This window comes from Balaenoptera acutorostrata, chromosome 1 (assembly GCF_949987535.1).
Source record: "Balaenoptera acutorostrata chromosome 1, mBalAcu1.1, whole genome shotgun sequence".
In the NCBI taxonomy this organism is placed as follows: Eukaryota; Metazoa; Chordata; class Mammalia; order Artiodactyla; family Balaenopteridae; genus Balaenoptera; species Balaenoptera acutorostrata.
In genome coordinates, this window is record NC_080064.1 from 107377368 (window position 1) to 107405284 (window position 27917).

Here is a 27917-nt window from a genome sequence, read left to right on the forward strand (position 1 = left end):
CAGCGGCTGGGCCCGTGAGCCACGACTACTGAGCCTGCGCGTCTAGAGCCTGTCTTCCGCAATGGGAGAGGCCGCGACAGTGAGAGGCCCACGCACCGCGATGAAGAGTGGCCGCCACTCGCCAGAACTGGAGAAAGCCCTCGCATAGAAACAGAGACCCAACACAGCCAAACATAATAAATAAATAAATTTATAAATGTCACCTCTAGACATTGAAAACACAATGTAACAAATGAACCTGTGTATGTCTTTTGTGGAACAACCATATTGGATAAGAACTCTCCGAAGAGACCATAAAACACAATATATGTACCCCAGGACCGTGACAAAATTTTAAAAACTGCTTTCCTCAATTGTGTTATTATTGGCATTGTTGGTATTTCTTTATTCTTTTGTCTATATAATGCGGGAAGAAGCAAAGGAGACTGTAAAAGATATTGTATTTCTATTACTCCCAGTGTCCTTAAAGACAAAAATACTGGTATTAGAGAAAAGAGTTTCAGATGAAAGACGTTCAATAAAAAGCCTGTAGTTCTGAATTTGAATTATGAATGTGAATATATGTGAATACATACATACAAATATGAGTATGTATTTCCTAGCTCTGTCCACTGGAAAGGCCTAGAAAGAAACCAATTCCAATGAGTATCTTTAGGTTACACAATTTGATTTGGGAATAACGTTTTGCATAAAAAGAAACCAGAGATTCTTAGAGAAATGACTGAGTCCAGGTCAGGGGCAGAAAATATTCAGGATGAGACAGAAGCACCTTGTCATATTGATATCAAGAAAGGTCTCAAAGACTATTAGAATCTTATCAAAAGGATGAAGGAGCCAGCTTAAAGTCACTTTCACTGCTGAAGGAGAGGATAATTGGAGTATCAGTAAAGACTATATTGCCATGAATTGAAATACTTCAATGTGTTTGAAACTTTGAATTCATATTAGCACAGGGGAAAAAAAAAAAAAAAGAAATAAAAGAAACTAACTGGTGACCACAGAGGATGCTTGGGGAATTGCTCATTAAGCTGCAGTTTTGGGCTTCCCTGGTGGCGCAGTGGTTGAGAATCTGCCTGCCAATGCAGAGAACGCGGGTTCGAGCCCTGGTCTGGGAAGATCCCACATGCCGCGGAGCAACTCGGCCCGTGAGCCACAATTACTGAGCCTGCGCGTCTGGAGCCTGTGCGCGGCAACGAGAGGCCGCGATAGTGAGAGGCCCACGCACCGCGATGAAGAGTGGCCCCCGCTTGCCACAACTAGAGAAAGCCCTCGCACAGAAACGAAGACCCAACACAGCCATACATACATACATACATACGTACATAAAAAGAATGTAAGCAGACAAGAATATCATTAAAAAAAAAAAAAATTAAAAAAAAAAAAAAAGCTGCAGTTTTCTTTACAGAGGGTACCACTAAGTAAACAGTATTTAGTATTTAAGGGAAGTTTCTTTTTATACAAGTGTTCCACTTAAATAATACATGACCATGGAATATCACCATTTTACTCCACATAATCAGTTAATGGATCTAGGCCTTGAACTCCGAGGGCTGCTAATATTATTAGAAGAGACACACAGGACTTGATGCGCCTCCTGATCAGAGAGCACACACCACTTCTGAGGTAGTCTTGCCAAGATAGCAAATGTGAATCTCATCAGTCTCTGTACCTGCCAGGTCCAAAATAGGGGGCACTAGACACATACGGCTATTGAATACTTAGAATGTGGCTAGTAGGACTGAGGAAGTGGATTTTAATTATATTTAATTTATAATTCATGTGAATGTAAACTTAAAAGCTGAAGACATGCACAATATTTTTCTATTAAACACAACTTTAAAACTTTGCTGGAATTATATTTCCTTTAATGTGTAGCATTAATTAGCTACGTAGAAGATTATATTTGTATTATTGTCTGCTTATACTTTTTACTTTTCACTGTGGCTACTAGAAAAATTTTAATTACATATGTGGCTTGCATTTTTATTACATTACAGCACTGCTGTAGATTCTACCACCAAAAAGAAAGTATGGACATTGGCTCTTGTCCATCCACTTGCTTATGATCATTTTGATTGTCTAGTAAGAAATTCAGAGACAGTGGGTCACAATAAGCAAATCACGCCTCACACATACCTACTCAGTGAACACACCACAAGGACATTAATATTCTCAGTGCAAGAACATAATACATTAGCAGAGACATTCCAGGACACTTAAGTCTTAGAATTAGACTGGACCCCAGACCCATCAGGGAAATTCTCTTATTGATCTGGTAGAGCACTCTCCCAATATCCTTTGTTCTGAGTCTGTATAAATAGTTAATATTTTCCCCAGTGATCCTAGAAAATGAGCTGAGTTATTTTCTAGAATTGTTTCTACAATATTGGTTAGTCCCATCAGATTATGTGGTTGCTGATGGTTTAGAGGAATTTATACTTGAGACTAGAGTGATGGATGAATTGTATAAACCCTCAAACCAAAAAGAATCTTTGGTGCGACACAGAAACCATGGCCATTCAAGGCTGAAGGGACTGCCAGAGCCCAGCCTTGCTTCATGGAAACATCCAAACAAGGCAGTGGTACAGCTGTGTCTGTCCTGGTTTTCGGATGACTGCTTAGTTAACAGAAGCCAACATAGAGAAGATGGAGACTGGGACTGAGAGCAGGGAAACAACCTCTCCTAATGTATATGCAAGTCTGCCATTGTGTCTGGATAGGGAGAGAAAGGCCAGGGACATTGTACAAAGAAACAAAAATTAGATCATTGCAGGTGACAAGACACATTTGATCCAAACTAGGTCCGACAAACACCTTCTGTGGATTTCCACCCAAGGTGGATGAGAGTTTGTCACACCTGATTTGGGTCCAAATGCCTGACACTGGTGCCAGGGTGACAAAGGCATGACCGGAGCCTAGAAAGGGATAAAGTCTCCCTGAGCCACCTGATGTCTGTGTTTCATAATAGATCCTCTTCCCTGATTTAACCAAGATGTGTCTATAGGGACTATCTTCAGAGATGAACTTCCTCAGTCTACACAGGTGTGGGGAACAAAGAATATGGAGGCTACCTGGGAGATCGGTTGGAATTTCATCCTCTTTAGCATGGGAGCAACCACAGGCTCCATCCGGAGCAGGGCCCACTTCTGATTCATCAAATGCAAATTTGCCATCACTGTAAGGCTGGTTGCAGTCAGAACTTCCTTGGAGAATTGAAGGAGTCAAAACACATTCATCCTGGGATTCCTGAGGCACTTCCTTCTTTTCAACCTCCTGCAGCTCCACACCGTGCCAGGTGGGAGAGGGATGACAGAAAATTAAACGAAGGGGATCCGACCCCAAGCTGCCCTGGCTGGTTTTGATGGGCGGCATCGGGAGGGTCAGAGAAACCAAAAGGGCAGTCCCCTAAAGAGGGAAGGAACTATCCTCCCGTATGTGAAGTGGAGTGTGGCTGCCACGGGGCAGAGAGGGAGGCCAGCAGGTGCTCCGTGCACTGGCCACACAACGTCTGATGAGGAGTGAGACTCAACCATCCCAGTATGGTACCTTCAGGAACATGAAACACACATGAACTTCCATACCAGATGCTACCCCCGGGGTCCTAAGTCATGTTCAATTTAAGATAAAGTAGTCAAGTGAATATGGCTATTAAGGCATTATAGACTCCCAGAGATATTATGCCTTCTTTTTAGGAATAGAACTTACTACTGTCACATGACAACCAATCTTTTTTCTAGATAGTTGTCCTGATGCTTAATTTTTCTGGTTACTTCTCTACTAATTCCTTTGCTAGGTACCTTCCTCCCAAGGACCTAAAACAACTGTGTAGGAGTAGTTATTTATCTCACCTTGGAGTTCCTTTAGGAGAGAATAGATATTCTCTGTGTGTGCAGGAAATCCTAAGGGTGGTGCATTCACCTTGGGTCATACATACAAGTAGCATGGAGACAACAGACAACCAAGTTAACAGGGCCATTTCCATGTGGGTTGAGTAAAGTAAATCAATACAATCTGCAGTTTTGCTTATCCTTGCATCTGGTATCTTGACTCTCTCTGACCCTGTCCATAATTTACCTACGCATTACCCATTACCAGCTCCTGATAGTTCACTGTTACCTGGGTGTGAGTGTCTCTTGTGCTTGTTCATCCTCCTCATCTTCATGAATTTCTGCAGACAAATTCAGAAATATCCAGTCAGCTTCTTGCCACTTCACTCACTACAAACACAGCAACTCACCTGGTCATAGCGTCATAAATACCTATGTATGAATTAGTACCGTATGGAAGTTCTAATGCATTGTCTTTAAACAATTGCCCGAGCATGGATTTCTGATCCATCAGGCAGTCTGACTCTAAACCAGAGGATCACCATCATGACACCTTCTGCCTGAAACTGGACAAACATTTAAAGTGTCCTTTCTTCCTTATATCACTGCATACTTGTCCACCTTCCATCTTGACTTCTACAACTGGATCATCCATCCTGCCACAAATTCTGCCAAAGACACAGGCTCTATACATCTTCACAGCTCTCACAAGATCCCCTCCTTTCTCTAAGGAGAAGAACCATGTCCCACATCCCTGGGCTCTTCAAGGTGGCTTCTCTTGGTTACCAAGGGAAAGTCTCTCTACGGAAAGTGGTCCATTCTAAACGACTTTCCCAACACCGAGTCTGACTACATCAAGTACCTTATCTTGCACCACACAGTGAAGGGCTTTCTTTTTTCTGCAGCGCGTTCGTAAATATTTCCCCATTTCATCACTATAGCTACCATCAACAGATTATTTGATCCATTTTACAGAAGAGGAAACAGATACTGGGATAGGAAAAAAATCACTCACTCACTCACTCACTGTTACTAAAGGCAGCCCTCAGGCTGGACCCTGGGAACTTTCATGCTTAGTCCAGGGCTCTTTTCACTCTAACAAGCTGCCTCCTGTCACATCGTCCTTTCTGTGCTTTAACACTGGGCGGATGCTGCCTCCTGCCCCAAAGGCCATGGTCTATCAGGGAGGAATCAGGCAGTTGGAATACTATGCCCTCCACCCTGAGCATTTCTCCTCTGTTCTCCCACTCAGCCAGTCCTGCTCCTATCATAGCCCCAAACGGGACATGAAACAGGAAGGCTGATAAAAAACATTCCTAGTGCAGGTGTGGAGTCTCTTGTGAGCAGGGGACCTTGGAGCAGCTCAGTGCTATCAAGTACTGTGGCCCCCTTACCTGGGCTGAGCTTGTGGGCAAGGTGCTCTGCCAGCCTGTGTCCCTCCATCAGCCGCTCTTGGAAGCCCTGCCCCTGGTGGTTGTCAAGGTCGCTGTGGGTGAGGAGGTCCTTGAGGTGCTGCTGGAGTAAGACAGTCATCTTTCACTTCCCGTAATGTCCGCCGTAACTGGGTCAGCTCTCGTGCCTGACTTCGAGTTAGGGTATCACATGTCCTAAGGTGGGACAGAAGATACAATTTTAAAATGCAAAGATGACAGACTATTAGGGATTTCTGTGAGAACACCCGCAAGGAGTGTGGACAGATACAGCCGGTGTGAATTGGAAAAAAACATGAGAATGACAGGGTCAAGAATAGATGATAAGGTGTAGTCAGTCAGGAGGGGGTTGTGATGTAAAGGTAAATGAGGTATTGATTGCACAACATTGTGATGGTACCAAATGCCACTGAGTTGTTCACTTGAATTTGGTGAATTTCATGATATGTGATTTTAAGTCAATAGTGTTTCTAAAAGCGGAGTAAATGAGGCTCTGAATAACAACTGGAGTCCGTAATTCACCAATTGGTGTTCTCCTGCTGGTTTATAAATATTGTGCCCTGTGCCTGCCATGAACATCTCTGCCCTCCTTACCTCACCTCTCAGCTTGCGTGGGCTTCTCTGCCAGCTTCTCTGCTAGCCTCAGCGCCTCAAACAGCAGCTTCTCCCCCAGCACAGATTCAGTGATGTCCTTAAATGCTTCACACTCTGGGGAAACAGAGACGCTGCCTCAGGGGAAAGCTGGACAGGCTGCTGCGGTCACCGCCTTCAAGGGAGGAGGCAGGGTGCTTTCCGGGGACAGATGTAACCTCGGTGCCAGGCTCCACGCAGGGATTTCCACATCTGATTCCTCAGCCTCCCACCTGCATGGCATTCGGTTACTCCCTGTTTTAGAGCTGAGGAAACAGAAGCTCCAGGGCACAGAAAGTAACTAGACAAGATGAACTGGTGTTTGGCAAACTGACACTGAATCCTGGGCCACTTACCAATATTTGCAGCCTCTTAGGTGAAACGCTGAGCAGGGGCATTCCTGGTGATTCCTGTGTGGTTGGGAAGACCCCTAGGACCATAGGACTGATGGTTCCCTTGTGCTGGGATTTCAGTAATGAACAAGTATCTCAAAGGTAAAAAACTCACCTGGATACACTTGTGTGAAAGAGAATACATGAAACCATAAGGACCTGGAAAACAATGTGCCCAAATACTATGAAAGTTTGTGTTATTAGACATAGTAGAACTTGAACTTACTGTGTCACACTGTGCCAGGGACTATTGTCAGAGCTTTGTCAGAAGTGACTCATTATTCATTACAACTCAAACAGGTAGCCATGGTTTCAGTGAGGGGCAGTCTCACCCTTAAGCTCCTTTTGAGCAGGTACTATCCCCTGCTTCCCCATGTGTAACCACCACGTTAGCCCAGTGTAGCTAGCACAGGGCTTTGCCAATGGGACCTCAGGGAAACTTGGACTGATGAACTCCATCCAATTTCCAGTCATTTAGCCAACAGTGATGCAGGATCAGATACAGAACAAAACAGATTCCAATTGACACAGTTTAGCTTTGTTCCTGAGAGAAACAGGCAGTTCAGTGCCTGAACCAAGAATCAATATCTGGGATTTTAACTCTAATCTCACCCTACAACTCACCGCAAACCTGGAAAAGTGGCTCAACTCTTTGTGCCTGGGTTTTCCCATCCTCAGGGAACTGAGGGTAAAATAGCCACTTCCACCTTTCCTGGATTGTGGTCAGAATGAAATTCAAAATGACAAAGGGATTAGGAGACAAAGTCTGGAGAGTTTTTGTTTCTCAGAGGGAAGACAGTGACCATTCATCACTTTGGTGACCACGACCCCTAGGACTTAACTGTATTTCTGCAGTTGGTTGGCCAGGGAGTCGGCAGTAGCTTGGGATACAAGGAATTTCTCTGGGAGGTCTTGGAAGTTCTGCTTGTTCTTTGCCAGCTACAACTGAAGCTCCTGGTTGATTTCCGTGAGTGTAAGTTCTACCCTTGGATCAGATAAAGGGCCAAGAGATACTGCCATGGTGACATGTGGGAGAAAAGGTAGAGCCAGGGACTGGGGAGAAGAAACCCAAACATAGGATGGATTAAAAACATGTGAAGTCACATAAGTTTAATCAGGACTGAGGGATGACAGAAACTGCAATTCTTAACTTACTGTTGGGAGAAGCTCACACTCAGACAGGAGTGACAGAGGGGGACCCAGCATGCTAGGTTACCGTTTGGAGTTGCAATAACAGAACTGGTAGGTGTGGGGGCGGTCATGGAACCTTGGGGGCACCTGCCTTCCAGTTGCCTAGGCCATGCTAATACACAAGGCTGCCTGGGGGCTTGTGAAGGTCACCACTGATAGCAACCAACCCCTCAGCAGTCACTCTTAAGTTGTCTACACATGTCCTGATAGCACTTACCTACCTCCTTCCAAAAAATATCTAAGCGGAGTTCTCATTGTTCATTCTTTTGTGTATAAAAAAATCCACAGGAGAAATAGTTTCTCAACAGGTCTTAATTTCTGTAGGGCTATCATGAAGTCACCCCATCTTCTCTTTAAACAGATCTTAAGGCTTTGCCACAAGTGAGAGACCTCAAACTTATAGACTGTCATGAAGTTCTTCGACCCTGCTGGAGGGTCTGGAAGGAGTCAGAGATGTGGCCTGGTGGGGCAGGGCGAAAGGCAGGGGGCCTCTCCTGCAGTTGTTGAGGAACAACCAGCCAAGGTCCACCGGGCCCAGCACTAAGCAAAACAGGCATCGTTGGTAGAGGACCTTGTGGCACTGCTTCTGAACGCCCCAGGGGCTTGGGAACCAGCAACAGCACATTTCTCGCCTCATCCTCCGAGGGTCAACTCGGGGGAAAGGGGACCTGCTTCCTAGCAATGGAGCATGTGGTCCCCACGCTGGAGCTCCACGGCAGATCGAAAAGCTCAGGACTGAGCAGCGGTGCCCCGCAGGACAGTGTCGGCAGGGGCCCGACGACCTGACCTGGGGCCAGCGCGGCTGGGTCACAGTCAGGCTGGGCGTCGGTCTACACTGCAGCACCTGAGTTCCTTGAATCCACGTGGTGAGAGCAGTGATCCCCAGATGCCGTCTCGTGCTTAGCCTAGACCTCCTATTTCTATGCTTTTATGATCTCCAAGAAGTGTACTGACCTCACTCTAAATACACTGTCCGATTTTGTCATCCTAACTTCTCTCTGGGACTTGGGGGCCACTGGCCACACCAAGCCTGTTGAAAGTCTTGTGTAAATGAACCAGTGATCATTTTTAAGTGACATGTGAGCGGCCCCCAGTTGTGCCAAAGCCTAGTCTGTGTCTTCACAGTGCTTTCGAATGTGTGTATGTGTGAATAAATGTATGATATATATTTATACATGCTGCTATAGCGATATGTTAAAGGCCAACATAACTGGTGAACAGGGTCAGTGAGAGGAAATGAAACAATCTTTTCGGTGGCTATTAAAGCAAAATGTGTGTAAAGAAATAAGGTTTTCTTCCCCTACTTTGTTTCTAATTTCTGCACGCCTCCCTAGGCTGAGTGGGGAAGAATAGGAAAGACGAACTGTCAGGAAGAGCTCACCTCGCTGTCCAAAGCTTGAAGTCTAACTTTAAAAGAATGATTATTTACCCTCTTGTCATTTTGTAACAATCCCCTTATCTACAAATATTAAAGGGCAGTTCTTACGATTAGAGTGCCTCAGAATCAGCTGTGGAGATTACAGAAGCTCCTTCCTGGGCTCCAACCCCCAGAGGTTTCGTTGGTGTGGGGCCCTAGAGTCTGCATTGTTCACGTACACACAAACCACATGTTTCTGATGCGGGTGGGCTGCGGATCCCAGTTGAAAACCTGTTGTTCTGTAAGACTGATTCGAACCTATAAATAAGCTTGTTTTCCTTTAATTAAGAATCCTTAATTGGGGGCTTCCCTGGTGGCGCAGTGGTTGAGAATCTGCCTGCTAATGCAGGGGACGCGGGTTCGAGCCCTGGTCTGGGAAGATCCCACATGCCGCGGAGCAACTAAGCCCGTGTGCCACAACTACTGAGCCTGCGCGTCTGGAGCCTGTGCCCCGCAACGGGAGGGGCCGCGGTAGTGAAAGGCCCGCGCACCGCGATGAAGAGCGGTCCCTGCACCGCGATGAAGAGTGGCCCCCACTTGCCGTAACTAGAGAAAGCCCTCGCACGAACCGAAGACCCAACACAGCCAAAAATAAAGAAATGAATAAATAAAGTAGCTATAAAAAAAAAAAAAAAAAAAAGAATCCTTAATTGAAAAAGTGGATAAGTCACACCACAAATTGACATAAAGATCTCAAAGCATTCCTTGGGAAAAGTCCTTAGTTATGTTCTTTTGCTTCCCAGCATTAAAACCAAGCACTTGCTCCACAATTATTTCCTAGTAACAGTTGAAAAGTTAAAACAAACAACAACATGAACAAAGAAACTCACGGACTTCCCTGGCGGTCCAGGGTTTAGACTGCGAGCTTCCACTGCAGGGGGCACGGGTTCGATCCGTGGTCGGGGAACTAAGATCCCGCAGGCCCCGCCGGCGTGGCCAAAAAAATAAATAATAAAGATAAAAAATAAAACAACTCAAACCTTGTCACCACCGCCGCCACCAGTTACCAAAAGACCCATCAAAAGACTCAGGCCTGAGGTAGACACATGCCCCACTTCCGTAGTAGATGAAGTGACCTCGACTTCTGCTTTTACACTTGGTTGTTTAAGTATTCTCCGTAAGTGCCTTTGGCTGTCACTACAGAGGAACTCACTGGCAGAATCGGCAGAATCAGCAGAATGGATGAAAAGTCAGCCGAACTATGAAGTATTACTTAAAGATAAAGCAGTAAACTTTGAGGACCTCTTGCCCTGTGGTGATGCAAGCATCCCAGCAATTCTTCCTTCCTCCCTGTGCTGCCAGGGCTGGAAGGTATTGATGATATAACCAGTAATCAATGGAGAACTCAAATAATGCTTTTAAGAACTTCATTTTATGGACGTTAACGTTTATGAAAACAACAGCATATGCATCGTGTAAGTCTCAGACCTGGTCAGGGTTGAAACCGTGTACGAGCCCCCGTGTCCTTGTCTTTTGAAGTAAAGACTTAATGATTAGGGAATGTGAAGGTGTAGAAACAAAGAACAGCTGTTGGGCTGGGGAACGGGCAACAATTTAGACTCTAAATCCGCCACATGGCAGAATCACCGAACTTCCAGTTCACTGAAGCTACAGATAAAGGCCTGACACACACTCCTAAGTGGTTTTACAGGGAGCAGACCCCCTCCAGATGGAAAGTGCTGCCCACAAGCACATAGACCCTGGACTGGCTGAAACCAGAAAGTTGATGACGCTTGAAACGTCCCCTTGATGCCAGCCAGTCTGAGAACTGTCCGCGAGCGGATCACGCCCTGCTCCTCGGACGCTGTAAGACTCCTCACTACGCCCTCCAGGGTGGGTCACACAGTCTTGAGGGCATTAGCCCGCCGTGGCCCCCTCTGCCTGGCAAAGCAATAAAAGCTACTCTTTTCTACTTCACCCAAAACTCTGTCTCCGCGTTCCTCTTCGGCACCGGTGAACAGAGGCCAAGTTTCGGCAACAGGATGCAGTCACAAATTACTTTGGGGTAAAATTCCTAAAAGCCAGTCTTGTGTTTCACCCTCTGAAAAGTAGTTCTTCACCCTAAAAAAAAGAAAAAAAAAAAAAAAAAAAGGTGCAAAAAATGTATCTTTGGAATGGAGGCGTCTACGGTATTTAACTTTCCATAAATTATATTCTTTCCCTCTACGTGTTAGAACCCATTCTTAAAAGCAAATGAAATCAACCTGTGTCACCACCACTGTCTTCCAATTTGCTGTAATTCCAGTGAGAACCATGTTGGGTACACCCGTGCTGGAAATAGGGCAAGAGTCCCTTAGGGAAAAAACGGAAAGGAAAAAAGATACCTAATGTAATGCTTTAAACATGTACCAATATCTCTTGACCTGTCAACCTAGGACAGACAGACAACCTGCAGATTTATATAGGGTTCATTAGGTCCCCCATCTTATTACTGCTAAGGTGAATGTGCTAGACACTTAGTGAATTGGTGTTCTATGTCTGCCGTAATAAGTGACCATGAGTTTAGTGGCTTAAAAGAACACACATTTATTATATTACAGTTCTGTAGGTTAGGAGTCCAACAGAGGTCTCACTGGACTAAAATCAAGGGGTCAATAGGGCTGCCTTACCTTCTGGAGGCTCTAGGGGATAATCTGTTTCCTTGTCTTTTCTAGAGATTTTTCTAGAGATTTTTTCAGAGATTCTCTGAGCTATTACTCTCCTTGGAATAAAGCATATTTCAGATGAAATGAGCCAGAGTTTATTTCTGATGGCTGCAGAGAGAGAAAGGAGGGGAAAGGGGAAAAGCAGGGGGAGGAAAGGAAGCTTCTTCCTGGAAGTTAGCTGGGTGCTGAGTTCCTTTGTTGTCGGCTCCAGGATTCTCCGGAAGAGTCAGCTTCCCCCTTAAGCCAAAGGCACCCTCAAGGATCAAGTTACTCCGCTCCTTGCTCTCTGGTCTGAAAACACAAGTTGGCTGCCTTCTTCAGCCTCCCCTCGCCCCGCCCTCAGGTCTAACCCAGTCTCACCCAGGAAGAGAAGACAAACGAACAAACCAACCTCGCTCTTCAAGCAAACAGGTCATCTTCCTATCCCTTATTCTGGTCATCAGCTTCTTTTTCAGAATCGTCATTTCTTGTATTCTGTATGGTGAGGAAAGGAAAAACACGCTCCCTGGGATACCACGAGATTGAAGTAGGAAGGACGTGCACAGAAAATACACCGAGTAGCACTCTGAGATGTAACCCTGAATCTACATGTCTACACACAAGACACATACATAAATATACACTTGTATCCACTGTTTTACAACTTCTTTACTTCTTAAAAACATTTTGCATCAGCATAACACACGATCCCAGAATTCCTTTCCCCGGCGTGTAACGCAGGACAAAAGGTAAGAAGAATTCGAGGAGGCTGGCAAAATCCGCCGGTATCTCAGATAAAGGGTAAGAGGCGTAAGCGTTACCTCGGCTTGGTGGGCTCCCGAAGTGGGCGGGCGTGATGACATCACTTCCCCCCTCAGCAGCCGGCCCGCCCATTGGTCATCTCGGCAGGGCGGGGACAGGGCGGGGGTTAGAGAAGAGGCGCCGCCTTAGAGGTCAGGAATGGGGCTTGGCGTATGTAAATCTTGCAGCGCAGGGGTACAATTCCCCGCGAGCCACTTCCCGGGCTGTGGAAGTTTTCCAGAGAAGTTGCTTGGATTTTATTAGCAGAGTGGTTTGGAGGAGCTGAGAGGCGTGGAAGAGGAGGGGGCGCGGAGGGTGGGTAGGGAGCGTGTGTGTACAGTGTAGGAGACTAAGGCTGTACGGGGGGCGGGGGCAGAGTGGTTCATACTTACCTGGCAGGGGAGATACCATGATCATGAAGGTGGTTTTCCCAGGGTGAGGCTCACTCATTGCACTGCGAGTGTGCTGACCCCTGCGATTTCCTCAAATGGGGGAAACTCGACTGCGTAATTTGTGGTAGTGGGGGACTGCGTGCGCGCTCTCCCCTGGCAATGAGTGTGCTAACGACAGAATTTAAATCACCAGCGGGGCCTTGTGCCTCTTAAAGATCGCTTAGTTGAAGATAATAGCCGGTTTTCTCGCGTGCTGTCTTGTGTTGCTGTGTTTGTTCGGTTTTTTTGTGTTCCCAGGCGTAGGGAATACCCCAGCACCCCCCAGACCCCGATACGTGTGAGAGTGCGTGTTATTTTTTTTCCTTTTCTTTTCGTGAGTTGAGTATTAGCGTTCTGCGCAAGCGCCGAGAGTTTGTCTTACTACTTAAGAAGTCGGTCCTCCTTAGTCGGTTCCTTGCAGGACTCTTTCCAGAGTCTCCCCAGGTTGCGGCCCAGCTTTGAACCTTGAAGCCGAGGGGGGGGGGGGTCACGCCACACGCAGGCACAGCAACTGCATTTGTTCCCCTGCTACAAACAACAGTCACAGTACCATGCGGGCAACGTGCAAAAACGTTTTCCCGGGGACTGGCCGTCTCGGCCTTCCTCGTAATGCGGTGGATAGCAATTAGCCTGCCAAGGGAAGGAACACGGGTTCACGGCTTCAAGCCCTGATCCGCGAAGATCCCCTACGCTACAGCGCAAGTGAGGCCCTCCTCTGACGACGCCTCAAACCTGCGCGCCTGGAGCCCGCGCTCCGCAACGAGAAAGGCCACCCCTCCCGCTTTCGGCAATCAGGGGATAACCCGGGAGCAGCAACCTCGCCGCAATGCACCCAAAAATGAATAGAATCAATTTGTTAAAAGAAAAAAAAAAAAAGGAAGAGAGAGGGGGCCTCCGGTGAACGAGGGCAGCGAGTGGTCCCCGAGGGCGGGGAAGCAATGGCTCCAATCTAAGGCCGGGAGAGTTTTCCAACCAAGGCACACGGGGGTCAACGGAGTGGACCTTGTTGAGCTAAGGGTCCAGGAAGGCCGAACGACTTCGCGTCCGCAGGACAGACTCCCAGGGAGAAGAGAGAAATGCTAAAAGTAAAGCAGCGAGGAATGCAGCACCGGCCTGACCCGTGCAGCTCTGGGAGGAAACTCCCCGAGGTCGGGGGAAATTTTTGACAGCCTCGGAGACTCGCACAGATAATGCTCCTCCCCAGCAGATAGGCTAGAAGGAAAAAAACAAAAAACAAAAAAAAAAACAACCGCAACCAGAAAACATCGTAATTCAGGAGGGCATAGGGTGGAGTACTCAGGATTGTCTTGCCTCAGTAGCGGAAGCTAGTTAGCCCCAGACTCATCGCTGCTCGGAACCACTTCGCAAATCACAGAAGCAAGAGCGGAAACGACCGAACTGTTTGCAAGTAACTTAAATGCATCCATGAACAAAGTTGAGCAGTTACAGGAACACACACCTTTCCAGCAAGGCACCATTCACCATGCCTGGCCTTCCATCAGGGATTTTGGGGTATCCAATGACCCCCCCCCCACCTCCATCATGCAGAGACACATCGGTCATTTGCCAATGACCCAGAGCTGACACAGATGTTAGAATCACCAGAGAAGGACAATTAAAACATTTATTCCAACTGTATTCCGTAACTTCCAACAGTTAAATGTACACACGGGAACCATTTAAAAAAGACCCACTCTAACGTAAAGAGGTGAAAACTACACTGTCTGAAAGGGAATGTACTGCAAGGGATTAACAGCGAGCAATTCGAAAACGCAGAAGAAAGAATTTTGAATAGGAATTGCCTTGACTCTGCAGATCACTTTGAGTAGAAAGCGACAGTCCCAAATGCAAGGGCTGAGGCGTCCTGAGATGGGGCGGTGGATACTGCGCGCGGGTGGTGCCACGGAGCGTGATTGCCGACGTCGCAGCTTGAGTAAGGGATTGCCGCCGCCCGTGTGCGTGTGCCTTCATCCTCTGGCAGTTGTCCTGGAACGTACAAGGCAGATGACTTAGTGAGGGCAGCCCTCCACGTGGTGCAGAGAGACCAGGGGCACCAGGTAAAAACCGGGAGCAGGCCGAGATCAGCTGGGTGGAGATTCCGGGAGAGGGGCGCTGGGGAGGAACTGAAAGGGCAGACGCATAAAAGCGACAGCTGAGACCTCGCTCATCAGATTCCAAGAACCAAGTTCGTCCCTGGGTGGGCTCGAACCACCAACCTTTCGGTTAACAGCCGAACGCGCTAACCGATTGCGCCACAGAGACGAGCCGCTGCAAAGCTTTCTTGTAATATCCTGGAATCAGAATGCATTCCCCGTCCCCTCCAACCCCAGCGGAAAGGAGATTCAAATGTCTCTATCTTGTCCAACCTCGCCAGCGCCGGAGACACTGAGTCTCGTGGACCGTGGACACCGAGCCCGAGTGAGCTGGGGGCTCCGACGAAACAAGGCCGGGCCCACGACCATCCTCGCCTGCTCCTGGCCGCCTCGAAAGCGGCCCCTCTACATGAGACGACTGCCGCCTCTCTCGGGCTCAAGTCCTCCATTTCCCACTCGTGATCGGCCTCACCCGTCGCGCTCACCGCAAGTCCCCCTCCAGGTCCGGGTGGTCGTACGGGGGAAGGACAGCAACCGGCTGTGTCCCCACCGTTCTGCCCCCTCTGGGCGCCTCCAGAGAAGGGCTCCACGAGGCACGACCCGGAGTTTGCTCACCAGGCAGCCCCTCGCCCGGAGCAGGGCCTGGCATCCAGCAGGCGCCCAATAAATGCCTCGCGGAGGATGCATTCCGCCGCCGGGGCCAGGGGTGGGGGGTAGACCAAGAATTCTTATGCCACCTGTAAGGTTTTAGTCCTCGAGGAACCCAGGCTTTTTCAGGTCAGGTGTTCTTCAAAACCTTTCTTCCAGCAGCTGATTTAGAACCAGATAAAAGTCCTAGAAGGGCCAGGAGGGCACCACCACGACCGGCTCTGAACTCCCCACCCGAGGCGGTGCTGCGGCCTCAGCCTGCGGGCGCAGGTGTCCGGTCTGAGAGGCGTGAAGGAGGAAAGCTGCAAAGGAGAAAGACGGCTGGGCTAACGTGGATCCAACCACAGCTCCGTAGGTCCCCGGTGGAGCACAGTGGTCGTGGTGTGATTGGTGCGGTGATGGGAGCCTGCCTGCTTGGGTCTGAATTCGAATCCTAACAGAAAATGGGCTTCCCTTGCCTGATCACCCCCGGCAACACCGTATGGTTCTACCTTTTGGACTTGGGCCTTGTCCCCTACTGGCCACAGAGCAGGCGGGCGAGGTGGCGGGGCGCACACCTCACTGGAGGACTCCACGTTCTGAGGACGCCCAGACTCCGCCCGAGACCCCCAAGGCCTGGAGTCAGCATTCCCTCCAGCTGCGCCCTCGCTGACGCTCCCGGTGCCGCCCACCCTGAGGAGAGCGCCTGCGGTTCCAAGAACAACCTTCTCCTCTGTCTGGGAGCATTTGTCTGGGTTGATCGGAATCTGCCCTTTTCGGGCCTCACACGTCCCGGAAAGTCCTAGGGCCTAGCGCCAGTCCTGCATGGGCCTGGAGGGGTCACTGTGCTCCTGCCGGTTGGAGCTTGGCTTGCAAAGAAAGGCTCCCGCCGATTTCGATTTCCCTGGCCTAGGCTGTGCATGCTGATCCAAGACTCAGGGGCTGCAGCGACCCAAAACAGGGAACCTCTCCTGTCGTTGTTTTTGCGAATGGCGTGCTCCTACACATCGAAAAATTCTCACTAACCCACACAAAACTACCAGAGTCAACAAACGAATTCTGTATAATGGCAGGGTACAAGATAGACAAAAATCAGTTGTGTTTCTATACACTAGCAGTGAACAATTGTAAAAGAAATTAAGAAAACAATTCAATTTACGATAGCACTCAAAACGAATAAAATATCTACGAATTAACTTATCCAAGGAGGTGAAAGACTTGTAGACTGAAAACTACAAAACATAGCTGCAGGTGATTAAAGAATACCGAAGGCAATGGAAAGACAGCCTCTACCTATCTCTTTCTCCCTCATAGTCCCAGGTTACCTAGCCCAGCCGTCTTTCTCCTTTGCAGCTTTCCTTCGCGCCTCTCAGACCCGACACCTGCGCCCGCAGGCTGAGGCCGCCGCACCGCCTCGGGTGGGGAGTTCAGAGCCGGTCGTGGTGGTGCCCTCCTGGCCCTTCTAGGACTTTTATCTGGTTCTAAATCAGCTGCTGGAAGAAAGGTTTTGAAGAACACCTGACCTGAAAAAGCCTGGGTTCCTCGAGGACTAAAACCTTACAGGTGGCATAAGAATTCTTGGTCTACCCCCCACCCCTGGCCCCGGCGGCGGAATGCATCCTCCGCGAGGCATTTATTGGGCGCCTGCTGGATGCCAGGCCCTGCTCCGGGCGAGGGGCTGCCTGGTGAGCAAACTCCGGGTCGTGCCTCGTGGAGCCCTTCTCTGGAGGCGCCCAGAGGGGGCAGAACGGTGGGGACACAGCCGGTTGCTGTCCTTCCCCCGTACGACCACCCGGACCTGGAGGGGGACTTGCGGTGAGCGCGACGGGTGAGGCCGATCACGAGTGGGAAATGGAGGACTTGAGCCCGAGAGAGGCGGCAGTCGTCTCGTGTAGAGGGGCCGCTTTCGAGGCGGCCAGGAGCAGGCGAGGATGGTCGTGGGCCCGGCCTTGTTTCGTCGGAGCCCCCAGCTCACTCGGGCTCGGTGTCCACGGTCCACGAGACTCAGTGTCTCCGGCGCTGGCGAGGTTGGACAAGATAGAGACATTTGAATCTCCTTTCCGCTGGGGTTGGAGGGGACGGGGAATGCATTCTGATTCCAGGATATTACAAGAAAGCTTTGCAGCGGCTCGTCTCTGTGGCGCAATCGGTTAGCGCGTTCGGCTGTTAACCGAAAGGTTGGTGGTTCGAGCCCACCCAGGGACGAACTTGGTTCTTGGAATCTGATGAGCGAGGTCTCAGCTGTCGCTTTTATGCGTCTGCCCTTTCAGTTCCTCCCCAGCGCCCCTCTCCCGGAATCTCCACCCAGCTGATCTCGGCCTGCTCCCGGTTTTTACCTGGTGCCCCTGGTCTCTCTGCACCACGTGGAGGGCTGCCCTCACTAAGTCATCTGCCTTGTACGTTCCAGGACAACTGCCAGAGGATGAAGGCACACGCACACGGGCGGCGGCAATCCCTTACTCAAGCTGCGACGTCGGCAATCACGCTCCGTGGCACCACCCGCGCGCAGTATCCACCGCCCCATCTCAGGACGCCTCAGCCCTTGCATTTGGGACTGTCGCTTTCTACTCAAAGTGATCTGCAGAGTCAAGGCAATTCCTATTCAAAATTCTTTCTTCTGCGTTTTCGAATTGCTCGCTGTTAATCCCTTGCAGTACATTCCCTTTCAGACAGTGTAGTTTTCACCTCTTTACGTTAGAGTGGGTCTTTTTTAAATGGTTCCCGTGTGTACATTTAACTGTTGGAAGTTACGGAATACAGTTGGAATAAATGTTTTAATTGTCCTTCTCTGGTGATTCTAACATCTGTGTCAGCTCTGGGTCATTGGCAAATGACCGATGTGTCTCTGCATGATGGAGGTGGGGGGGGGTCATTGGATACCCCAAAATCCCTGATGGAAGGCCAGGCATGGTGAATGGTGCCTTGCTGGAAAGGTGTGTGTTCCTGTAACTGCTCAACTTTGTTCATGGATGCATTTAAGTTACTTGCAAACAGTTCGGTCGTTTCCGCTCTTGCTTCTGTGATTTGCGAAGTGGTTCCGAGCAGCGATGAGTCTGGGGCTAACTAGCTTCCGCTACTGAGGCAAGACAATCCTGAGTACTCCACCCTATGCCCTCCTGAATTACGATGTTTTCTGGTTGCGGTTGTTTTTTTTTTTGTTTTTTGTTTTTTTCCTTCTAGCCTATCTGCTGGGGAGGAGCATTATCTGTGCGAGTCTCCGAGGCTGTCAAAAATTTCCCCCGACCTCGGGGAGTTTCCTCCCAGAGCTGCACGGGTCAGGCCGGTGCTGCATTCCTCGCTGCTTTACTTTTAGCATTTCTCTCTTCTCCCTGGGAGTCTGTCCTGCGGACGCGAAGTCGTTCGGCCTTCCTGGACCCTTAGCTCAACAAGGTCCACTCCGTTGACCCCCGTGTGCCTTGGTTGGAAAACTCTCCCGGCCTTAGATTGGAGCCATTGCTTCCCCGCCCTCGGGGACCACTCGCTGCCCTCGTTCACCGGAGGCCCCCTCTCTCTTCCTTTTTTTTTTTTTCTTTTAACAAATTGATTCTATTCATTTTTGGGTGCATTGCGGCGAGGTTGCTGCTCCCGGGTTATCCCCTGATTGCCGAAAGCGGGAGGGGTGGCCTTTCTCGTTGCGGAGCGCGGGCTCCAGGCGCGCAGGTTTGAGGCGTCGTCAGAGGAGGGCCTCACTTACGCTGTAGCGTAGGGGATCTTCGCGGATCAGGGCTTGAAGCCGTGAACCCGTGTTCCTTCCCTTGGCAGGCTAATTGCTATCCACCGCATTACGAGGAAGGCCGAGACGGCCAGTCCCCGGGAAAACGTTTTTGCACGTTGCCCGCATGGTACTGTGACTGTTGTTTGTAGCAGGGGAACAAATGCAGTTGCTGTGCCTGCGTGTGGCGTGACCCCCCCCCCCTCGGCTTCAAGGTTCAAAGCTGGGCCGCAACCTGGGGAGACTCTGGAAAGAGTCCTGCAAGGAACCGACTAAGGAGGACCGACTTCTTAAGTAGTAAGACAAACTCTCGGCGCTTGCGCAGAACGCTAATACTCAACTCACGAAAAGAAAAGGAAAAAAAATAACACGCACCCTCACACGTATCGGGGTCTGGGGGGTGCTGGGGTATTCCCTACGCCTGGGAACACAAAAAAACCGAACACACACAGCAACACAAGACAGCACGCGAGAAAACCGGCTATTATCTTCAACTAAGCGATCTTTAAGAGGCACAAGGCCCCGCTGGTGATTTAAATTCTGTCGTTAGCACACTCATTGCCAGGGGAGAGCGCGCACGCAGTCCCCCACTACCACAAATTACGCAGTCGAGTTTCCCCCATTTGAGGAAATCGCAGGGGTCAGCACACTCGCAGTGCAATGAGTGAGCCTCACCCTGGGAAAACCACCTTCATGATCATGGTATCTCCCCTGCCAGGTAAGTATGAACCACTCTGCTCCCGCCCCCCGTACAGCCTTAGTCTCCTACACTGTACACACACGCTCCCTACCCACCCTCCGCGCCCCCTCCTCTTCCACGCCTCTCAGCTCCTCCAAACCACTCTGCTAATAAAATCCAAGCAACTTCTCTGGAAAACTTCCACAGCCCGGGAAGTGGCTCGCGGGGAATTGTACCCCTGCGCTGCAAGATTTACATACGCCAAGCCCCATTCCTGACCTCTAAGGCGGCGCCTCTTCTCTAACCCCCGCCCTGTCCCCGCCCTGCCGAGATGACCAATGGGCGGGCCGGCTGCTGAGGGGGGAAGTGATGTCATCACGCCCGCCCACTTCGGGAGCCCACCAAGCCGAGGTAACGCTTACGCCTCTTACCCTTTATCTGAGATACCGGCGGATTTTGCCAGCCTCCTCGAATTCTTCTTACCTTTTGTCCTGCGTTACACGCCGGGGAAAGGAATTCTGGGATCGTGTGTTATGCTGATGCAAAATGTTTTTAAGAAGTAAAGAAGTTGTAAAACAGTGGATACAAGTGTATATTTATGTATGTGTCTTGTGTGTAGACATGTAGATTCAGGGTTACATCTCAGAGTGCTACTCGGTGTATTTTCTGTGCACGTCCTTCCTACTTCAATCTCGTGGTATCCCAGGGAGCGTGTTTTTCCTTTCCTCACCATACAGAATACAAGAAATGACGATTCTGAAAAAGAAGCTGATGACCAGAATAAGGGATAGGAAGATGACCTGTTTGCTTGAAGAGCGAGGTTGGTTTGTTCGTTTGTCTTCTCTTCCTGGGTGAGACTGGGTTAGACCTGAGGGCGGGGCGAGGGGAGGCTGAAGAAGGCAGCCAACTTGTGTTTTCAGACCAGAGAGCAAGGAGCGGAGTAACTTGATCCTTGAGGGTGCCTTTGGCTTAAGGGGGAAGCTGACTCTTCCGGAGAATCCTGGAGCCGACAACAAAGGAACTCAGCACCCAGCTAACTTCCAGGAAGAAGCTTCCTTTCCTCCCCCTGCTTTTCCCCTTTCCCCTCCTTTCTCTCTCTGCAGCCATCAGAAATAAACTCTGGCTCATTTCATCTGAAATATGCTTTATTCCAAGGAGAGTAATAGCTCAGAGAATCTCTGAAAAAATCTCTAGAAAAATCTCTAGAAAAGACAAGGAAACAGATTATCCCCTAGAGCCTCCAGAAGGTAAGGCAGCCCTATTGACCCCTTGATTTTAGTCCAGTGAGACCTCTGTTGGACTCCTAACCTACAGAACTGTAATATAATAAATGTGTGTTCTTTTAAGCCACTAAACTCATGGTCACTTATTACGGCAGACATAGAACACCAATTCACTAAGTGTCTAGCACATTCACCTTAGCAGTAATAAGATGGGGGACCTAATGAACCCTATATAAATCTGCAGGTTGTCTGTCTGTCCTAGGTTGACAGGTCAAGAGATATTGGTACATGTTTAAAGCATTACATTAGGTATCTTTTTTCCTTTCCGTTTTTTCCCTAAGGGACTCTTGCCCTATTTCCAGCACGGGTGTACCCAACATGGTTCTCACTGGAATTACAGCAAATTGGAAGACAGTGGTGGTGACACAGGTTGATTTCATTTGCTTTTAAGAATGGGTTCTAACACGTAGAGGGAAAGAATATAATTTATGGAAAGTTAAATACCGTAGACGCCTCCATTCCAAAGATACATTTTTTGCACCTTTTTTTTTTTTTTTTTTCTTTTTTTTAGGGTGAAGAACTACTTTTCAGAGGGTGAAACACAAGACTGGCTTTTAGGAATTTTACCCCAAAGTAATTTGTGACTGCATCCTGTTGCCGAAACTTGGCCTCTGTTCACCGGTGCCGAAGAGGAACGCGGAGACAGAGTTTTGGGTGAAGTAGAAAAGAGTAGCTTTTATTGCTTTGCCAGGCAGAGGGGGCCACGGCGGGCTAATGCCCTCAAGACTGTGTGACCCACCCTGGAGGGCGTAGTGAGGAGTCTTACAGCGTCCGAGGAGCAGGGCGTGATCCGCTCGCGGACAGTTCTCAGACTGGCTGGCATCAAGGGGACGTTTCAAGCGTCATCAACTTTCTGGTTTCAGCCAGTCCAGGGTCTATGTGCTTGTGGGCAGCACTTTCCATCTGGAGGGGGTCTGCTCCCTGTAAAACCACTTAGGAGTGTGTGTCAGGCCTTTATCTGTAGCTTCAGTGAACTGGAAGTTCGGTGATTCTGCCATGTGGCGGATTTAGAGTCTAAATTGTTGCCCGTTCCCCAGCCCAACAGCTGTTCTTTGTTTCTACACCTTCACATTCCCTAATCATTAAGTCTTTACTTCAAAAGACAAGGACACGGGGGCTCGTACACGGTTTCAACCCTGACCAGGTCTGAGACTTACACGATGCATATGCTGTTGTTTTCATAAACGTTAACGTCCATAAAATGAAGTTCTTAAAAGCATTATTTGAGTTCTCCATTGATTACTGGTTATATCATCAATACCTTCCAGCCCTGGCAGCACAGGGAGGAAGGAAGAATTGCTGGGATGCTTGCATCACCACAGGGCAAGAGGTCCTCAAAGTTTACTGCTTTATCTTTAAGTAATACTTCATAGTTCGGCTGACTTTTCATCCATTCTGCTGATTCTGCCGATTCTGCCAGTGAGTTCCTCTGTAGTGACAGCCAAAGGCACTTACGGAGAATACTTAAACAACCAAGTGTAAAAGCAGAAGTCGAGGTCACTTCATCTACTACGGAAGTGGGGCATGTGTCTACCTCAGGCCTGAGTCTTTTGATGGGTCTTTTGGTAACTGGTGGCGGCGGTGGTGACAAGGTTTGAGTTGTTTTATTTTTTATCTTTATTATTTATTTTTTTGGCCACGCCGGCGGGGCCTGCGGGATCTTAGTTCCCCGACCACGGATCGAACCCGTGCCCCCTGCAGTGGAAGCTCGCAGTCTAAACCCTGGACCGCCAGGGAAGTCCGTGAGTTTCTTTGTTCATGTTGTTGTTTGTTTTAACTTTTCAACTGTTACTAGGAAATAATTGTGGAGCAAGTGCTTGGTTTTAATGCTGGGAAGCAAAAGAACATAACTAAGGACTTTTCCCAAGGAATGCTTTGAGATCTTTATGTCAATTTGTGGTGTGACTTATCCACTTTTTCAATTAAGGATTCTTTTTTTTTTTTTTTTTTTATAGCTACTTTATTTATTCATTTCTTTATTTTTGGCTGTGTTGGGTCTTCGGTTCGTGCGAGGGCTTTCTCTAGTTACGGCAAGTGGGGGCCACTCTTCATCGCGGTGCAGGGACCGCTCTTCATCGCGGTGCGCGGGCCTTTCACTATCGCGGCCCCTCCCGTTGCGGGGCACAGGCTCCAGACGCGCAGGCTCAGTAGTTGTGGCACACGGGCTTAGTTGCTCCGCGGCATGTGGGATCTTCCCAGACCAGGGCTCGAACCCGCGTCCCCTGCATTAGCAGGCAGATTCTCAACCACTGCGCCACCAGGGAAGCCCCCAATTAAGGATTCTTAATTAAAGGAAAACAAGCTTATTTATAGGTTCGAATCAGTCTTACAGAACAACAGGTTTTCAACTGGGATCCGCAGCCCACCCGCATCAGAAACATGTGGTTTGTGTGTACGTGAACAATGCAGACTCTAGGGCCCCACACCAACGAAACCTCTGGGGGTTGGAGCCCAGGAAGGAGCTTCTGTAATCTCCACAGCTGATTCTGAGGCACTCTAATCGTAAGAACTGCCCTTTAATATTTGTAGATAAGGGGATTGTTACAAAATGACAAGAGGGTAAATAATCATTCTTTTAAAGTTAGACTTCAAGCTTTGGACAGCGAGGTGAGCTCTTCCTGACAGTTCGTCTTTCCTATTCTTCCCCACTCAGCCTAGGGAGGCGTGCAGAAATTAGAAACAAAGTAGGGGAAGAAAACCTTATTTCTTTACACACATTTTGCTTTAATAGCCACCGAAAAGATTGTTTCATTTCCTCTCACTGACCCTGTTCACCAGTTATGTTGGCCTTTAACATATCGCTATAGCAGCATGTATAAATATATATCATACATTTATTCACACATACACACATTCGAAAGCACTGTGAAGACACAGACTAGGCTTTGGCACAACTGGGGGCCGCTCACATGTCACTTAAAAATGATCACTGGTTCATTTACACAAGACTTTCAACAGGCTTGGTGTGGCCAGTGGCCCCCAAGTCCCAGAGAGAAGTTAGGATGACAAAATCGGACAGTGTATTTAGAGTGAGGTCAGTACACTTCTTGGAGATCATAAAAGCATAGAAATAGGAGGTCTAGGCTAAGCACGAGACGGCATCTGGGGATCACTGCTCTCACCACGTGGATTCAAGGAACTCAGGTGCTGCAGTGTAGACCGACGCCCAGCCTGACTGTGACCCAGCCGCGCTGGCCCCAGGTCAGGTCGTCGGGCCCCTGCCGACACTGTCCTGCGGGGCACCGCTGCTCAGTCCTGAGCTTTTCGATCTGCCGTGGAGCTCCAGCGTGGGGACCACATGCTCCATTGCTAGGAAGCAGGTCCCCTTTCCCCCGAGTTGACCCTCGGAGGATGAGGCGAGAAATGTGCTGTTGCTGGTTCCCAAGCCCCTGGGGCGTTCAGAAGCAGTGCCACAAGGTCCTCTACCAACGATGCCTGTTTTGCTTAGTGCTGGGCCCGGTGGACCTTGGCTGGTTGTTCCTCAACAACTGCAGGAGAGGCCCCCTGCCTTTCGCCCTGCCCCACCAGGCCACATCTCTGACTCCTTCCAGACCCTCCAGCAGGTGTGGAGGAGTGGGGCCCAGATCCTCCTCAGCAGACAGGGAGCTGTGAAGAAGGGGGGCAGGCCCATCCTTCTTGCAGTTTTAAGGACCTTCGGTGGCTTTGCTTCTTGCATGGCTCCTGGAAGGCAAGGGTCACAGGACTGGAGTGCATGGCAGAGCTCTTAGCGGTTTCACCTGGAGGCCAAAATACCACAATCAAAGTAAGAGTCCATTATCAGGCCCTGCTCGTGGCTAACTGAGGCTGGAGAGAGTGCGAGTGGTAACAGAAGCCGGGAGCACGCTGAGAGCCTGTCACGGGGATGAGCTGAGGGGACGCGCTGAGGTCTGGAGGAGCAACTGGGGCCACCAAGTTAGAGGAAAAGCTTCCCACCACCTCCCGTGATCATATCTCTGCTCAAAGCCACTGCACACCCAGTGTCCGGATCCTACCACTCCCTCTTCAGGGGCCAGTTCACTCTCCAATTCACTTTGGAGTGAAAGGATGGCTTTTGTGATTTCCCAGGAAAAGAAGTGCTTAGTATGAAACATGCACACGCAGACATGGTCTTTTGTAGGAAGGAGAGAACGTTTTCTATAGTGAAAATAGCTATTAGAGTTTGGGGTTTATTTTGCTCAAGAGTTCATTCAGAGTCTTCATTCTGTGTGTTTATACTTTTCCAAAAAGTTAGAAAATGTTGAGCCTTTATTTCTTCAAATATTTTTCTACCCCAGTCTCTCATCTCTTTTTGAGACAACAATTTCGGATATACTGTATTACTTACCATCATCCCACAAGTCACTAAAACTTTTTTTTTCAGTCTTTTTTTCTCTTTGATTCATTTTGGATAAATTCTTTTTCTATGTCTTCAAGTTTAATGAAAATTTCTTCTGCAGTCTCTAATCTGCTGTTAACCATATCCAGTAATATTTCTATTTCTGATATTTTGTCATCTCTAGGAGTTCCTTTTATACTTATATCTTCCATTTCTCTCCTTATGCTCATATTTCTTTTCATTTTTGAACATATAAGCATAATTATATGTTTTAATATTTTTGCCTAACTCCATCATCTCTTTCATTTCTGAGTTTGTTTCTGTTGTCTGATTTTTCTCCTGGTTATGGGTCATATTTTCCTGTCCTATGTATAATACTTTTTATTAGAAGCTGGACATTGTGAATTATACATTGTTGGTTACTGAATTTTGTTTTTAAAGATTGTTGAACTTTATTTTCCCCAGAAGTTAAGTTACTTGTGTTCAGTATGATTCTTTTGAGGCTTGTTTTAAAATTCATTCAGGGCAAAGTCTATAGTAGTCTTTGCTCGAGGGCTGACTTGGACCCACTTCTAAGGCATGGCCTTTTTGATGTCTCTATTGGATGCCCTGTATACTCAGATTTCTCCATTTTTCCACCCTGGCCGTAATGATCTTCAGCACAGTGTGATCTCTAGGAATTATGTCTTCTTCCTAGTCACTGTTCTTTGCCTGGAATCTGTTCTTTCCCAGCCTCATGGAGGTTTACCCTACCATACACAGATTTATATTCAACTATTGATTCATGGGGCGCATTATGTATATTTCAGTAACTCTTCTCTGTGTGTCTCCCTCCTCATTTACTCTGTGCAAAAATTCAAGATTTCTTGAATTGTGTTTATTTTCTTTAACTCAGCAAGTTGCCCGCACTTTTTTGTTGTTGTTGTCGTCGTTCCTTCCCTCTGCCATATTCCAGAAATTGTCTGCAAGAAGAAAGCTTAGGTGTGGTAGGATTCACCTTGTTTGTTTTCTTTTAGGGGTCACAGTTCAGAGCTTCCTATTGTCCAATGTCTGAAGACTTTTTTTCTATATTTTGTCCAGTTTTTTTTAAAAGAGTCACAGATTTATTTATTTATTTATTTATGGCTGCATTGGGTCTTCGTTGTTGCGCGTGGGCTTTCTCTAGTTGTGGCGAGCAGGGGCCACTCTTCGTTGTGGTGTGCGGGCTTCTCATTGCAGTGGCTTCTCTTTGTTGTGGAGCATGGCCTCTAGGTGCACGGGCTTCAGTAGTTCTGGCATGAGGGCTCAGTAGTTGTGGCTTGTGGGCTCTAGAGCGCAGGCTCAGTAGTTGTGGTGCACGGGCTTAGCTGCTCCGTGGCATGTGGGATCTTCCTGGACTAGGGCTCAAACCCGTGTCCCTTGCATTGGCAGGCAGACTCAACCACTGTGCCACCAGGGAAGCCCCTCTCTTGTCTCCTTAAACTAGCTTGTGTTCATCTGCCTTAGGTGATGGAGGATTCACAAGTAGAAAGCATGAGCCTCTGTTCCTGTGGCTCAGTGAGGCAGGGTGTTGTCTGGTTCCAGTGGAGTTACAATGAAGAAGCCTCTCTATCCTCCTTTCCTTAAGCTTTCCCAGTCTTGGGTGTGGAAAGAACTCAGTTGCTCCAGTTCAGCAACCCCTCAGCTCATTCTGCTTCACTAGTTGAGCCAGCTTTTAAAAATTTTACAGCTGCATATTACCCCATTGTGTGGTTGTGCCATAATTTTCCAGCCCATATCCTAGGTATGAATATTTAGGTAACATCAGTATTTTGCAATGAAAAATAATGCTCAAATAGATCATGTGTATTTATCTTTTCTTAGTAGACATAGATCTTCAGGGTAAATTTATATAAGTGGGATTAATGGGTCAAAGAGTAAATGAATATGTAGTTTTGTTAGCTATTCCCCTATAGGGGAATTTGTATTCCCACTAGCAATATAATGATAGTGCCTATTTAGTTATATCTCTCTAAAAAAGCTTGTTGTCAAACATTTGAATTTTTGCCAATCTGATAAGTGAGAAATGACTTATAAGCGGAGTTTTGAGTTTCACTAATCATAAGTGAAGTATAATAAAATTCTGGTTAATTGTCTGCTCATATCTTTTGCCCATTTTTTGTCATTTCTACCCTGATTTTTTTTTTTTTAATTTATTTATTTAATTAATTAATTTATTTATTTTTGGCTGTGCTGGGTCTTCGGTTCGTGCGAGGGCTTTCTCTAGTTGCGGCAAGTGGGGGCCACTCTTCATCGCGGTGCGGGGACCGCTCTTCATCGCGGTGCGCGGGCCTTTCACTATCGCGGCCCCTCCCGTTGCGGGGCACAGGCTCCAGACGCGCAGGCTCAGCAGCTGTGGCTCACGGGCCCAGCCGCTCCGTGGCATGTGGGATCTTCCCAGACCAGGGCTCGAACCCGTGTCTCCTGCATTAGCAGGCAGATTCTCA

The 27917-nt window shown here is 48.3% G+C and overlaps 1 protein-coding gene, 1 long non-coding RNA gene, 4 other non-coding genes and 1 pseudogene across 17 annotated transcripts in view; 3 read left to right on the plus strand and 4 right to left on the minus strand.

Annotated features, from left to right (window-relative positions):
* Window positions 1-174: 174 nt before the first annotated feature.
* On the minus strand, window positions 175-9315 carry LOC103011191 (uncharacterized; annotated as a pseudogene).
* A 33-nt stretch (window positions 9316-9348) lies between these two features.
* On the minus strand, window positions 9349-12325 carry LOC130709227 (uncharacterized). 2 transcript variants are annotated; one of them, XR_009009732.1, is made up of 6 exons: window positions 12144-12325; window positions 11924-12006; window positions 11497-11823; window positions 11092-11179; window positions 10806-10948; window positions 9349-9794 (listed from the first exon to the last, which is right to left on the minus strand). It is a non-coding gene; the product is annotated as an uncharacterized LOC130709227 (long non-coding RNA). The 2 variants fall into 2 exon arrangements; XR_009009731.1 differs by lacking the exon at window positions 9349-9794 and having other exon boundaries at window positions 10241-10948.
* A 371-nt stretch (window positions 12326-12696) lies between these two features.
* LOC114236243 (U1 spliceosomal RNA) lies at window positions 12697-12860 on the plus strand. The gene has a single exon (XR_003622231.1). It is a non-coding gene; the product is annotated as a U1 spliceosomal RNA (small nuclear RNA).
* Window positions 12861-14931: 2071 nt separating this feature from the next.
* Window positions 14932-15005, minus strand: TRNAN-GUU (transfer RNA asparagine (anticodon GUU)). The gene has a single exon. It is a non-coding gene; the product is annotated as a tRNA-Asn (tRNA).
* Window positions 15006-17594: 2589 nt separating this feature from the next.
* On the plus strand, window positions 17595-17668 carry TRNAN-GUU (transfer RNA asparagine (anticodon GUU)). Its single transcript has one exon. It is a non-coding gene; the product is annotated as a tRNA-Asn (tRNA).
* A 2069-nt stretch (window positions 17669-19737) lies between these two features.
* LOC114236237 (U1 spliceosomal RNA) lies at window positions 19738-19901 on the minus strand. Its single transcript, XR_003622225.1, has one exon. It is a non-coding gene; the product is annotated as a U1 spliceosomal RNA (small nuclear RNA).
* A 271-nt stretch (window positions 19902-20172) lies between these two features.
* Window positions 20173-27917, plus strand: part of LOC103010326 (flavin-containing monooxygenase 5-like) — a 76592-nt gene continuing 68847 nt past the window's right edge. For 3 of the 11 annotated variants that reach the window (XM_057548368.1, XM_057548383.1, XM_057548388.1), the window contains exons 1-5: window positions 20273-20454; window positions 20592-20674; window positions 20775-21101; window positions 21419-21506; window positions 21649-22879. The gene's annotated coding sequence lies outside the window, so the exon portion shown is untranslated. The other 8 variants (XM_057548395.1, XM_057548396.1, XM_057548391.1 and 5 more) reach the window with 7 other exon arrangements.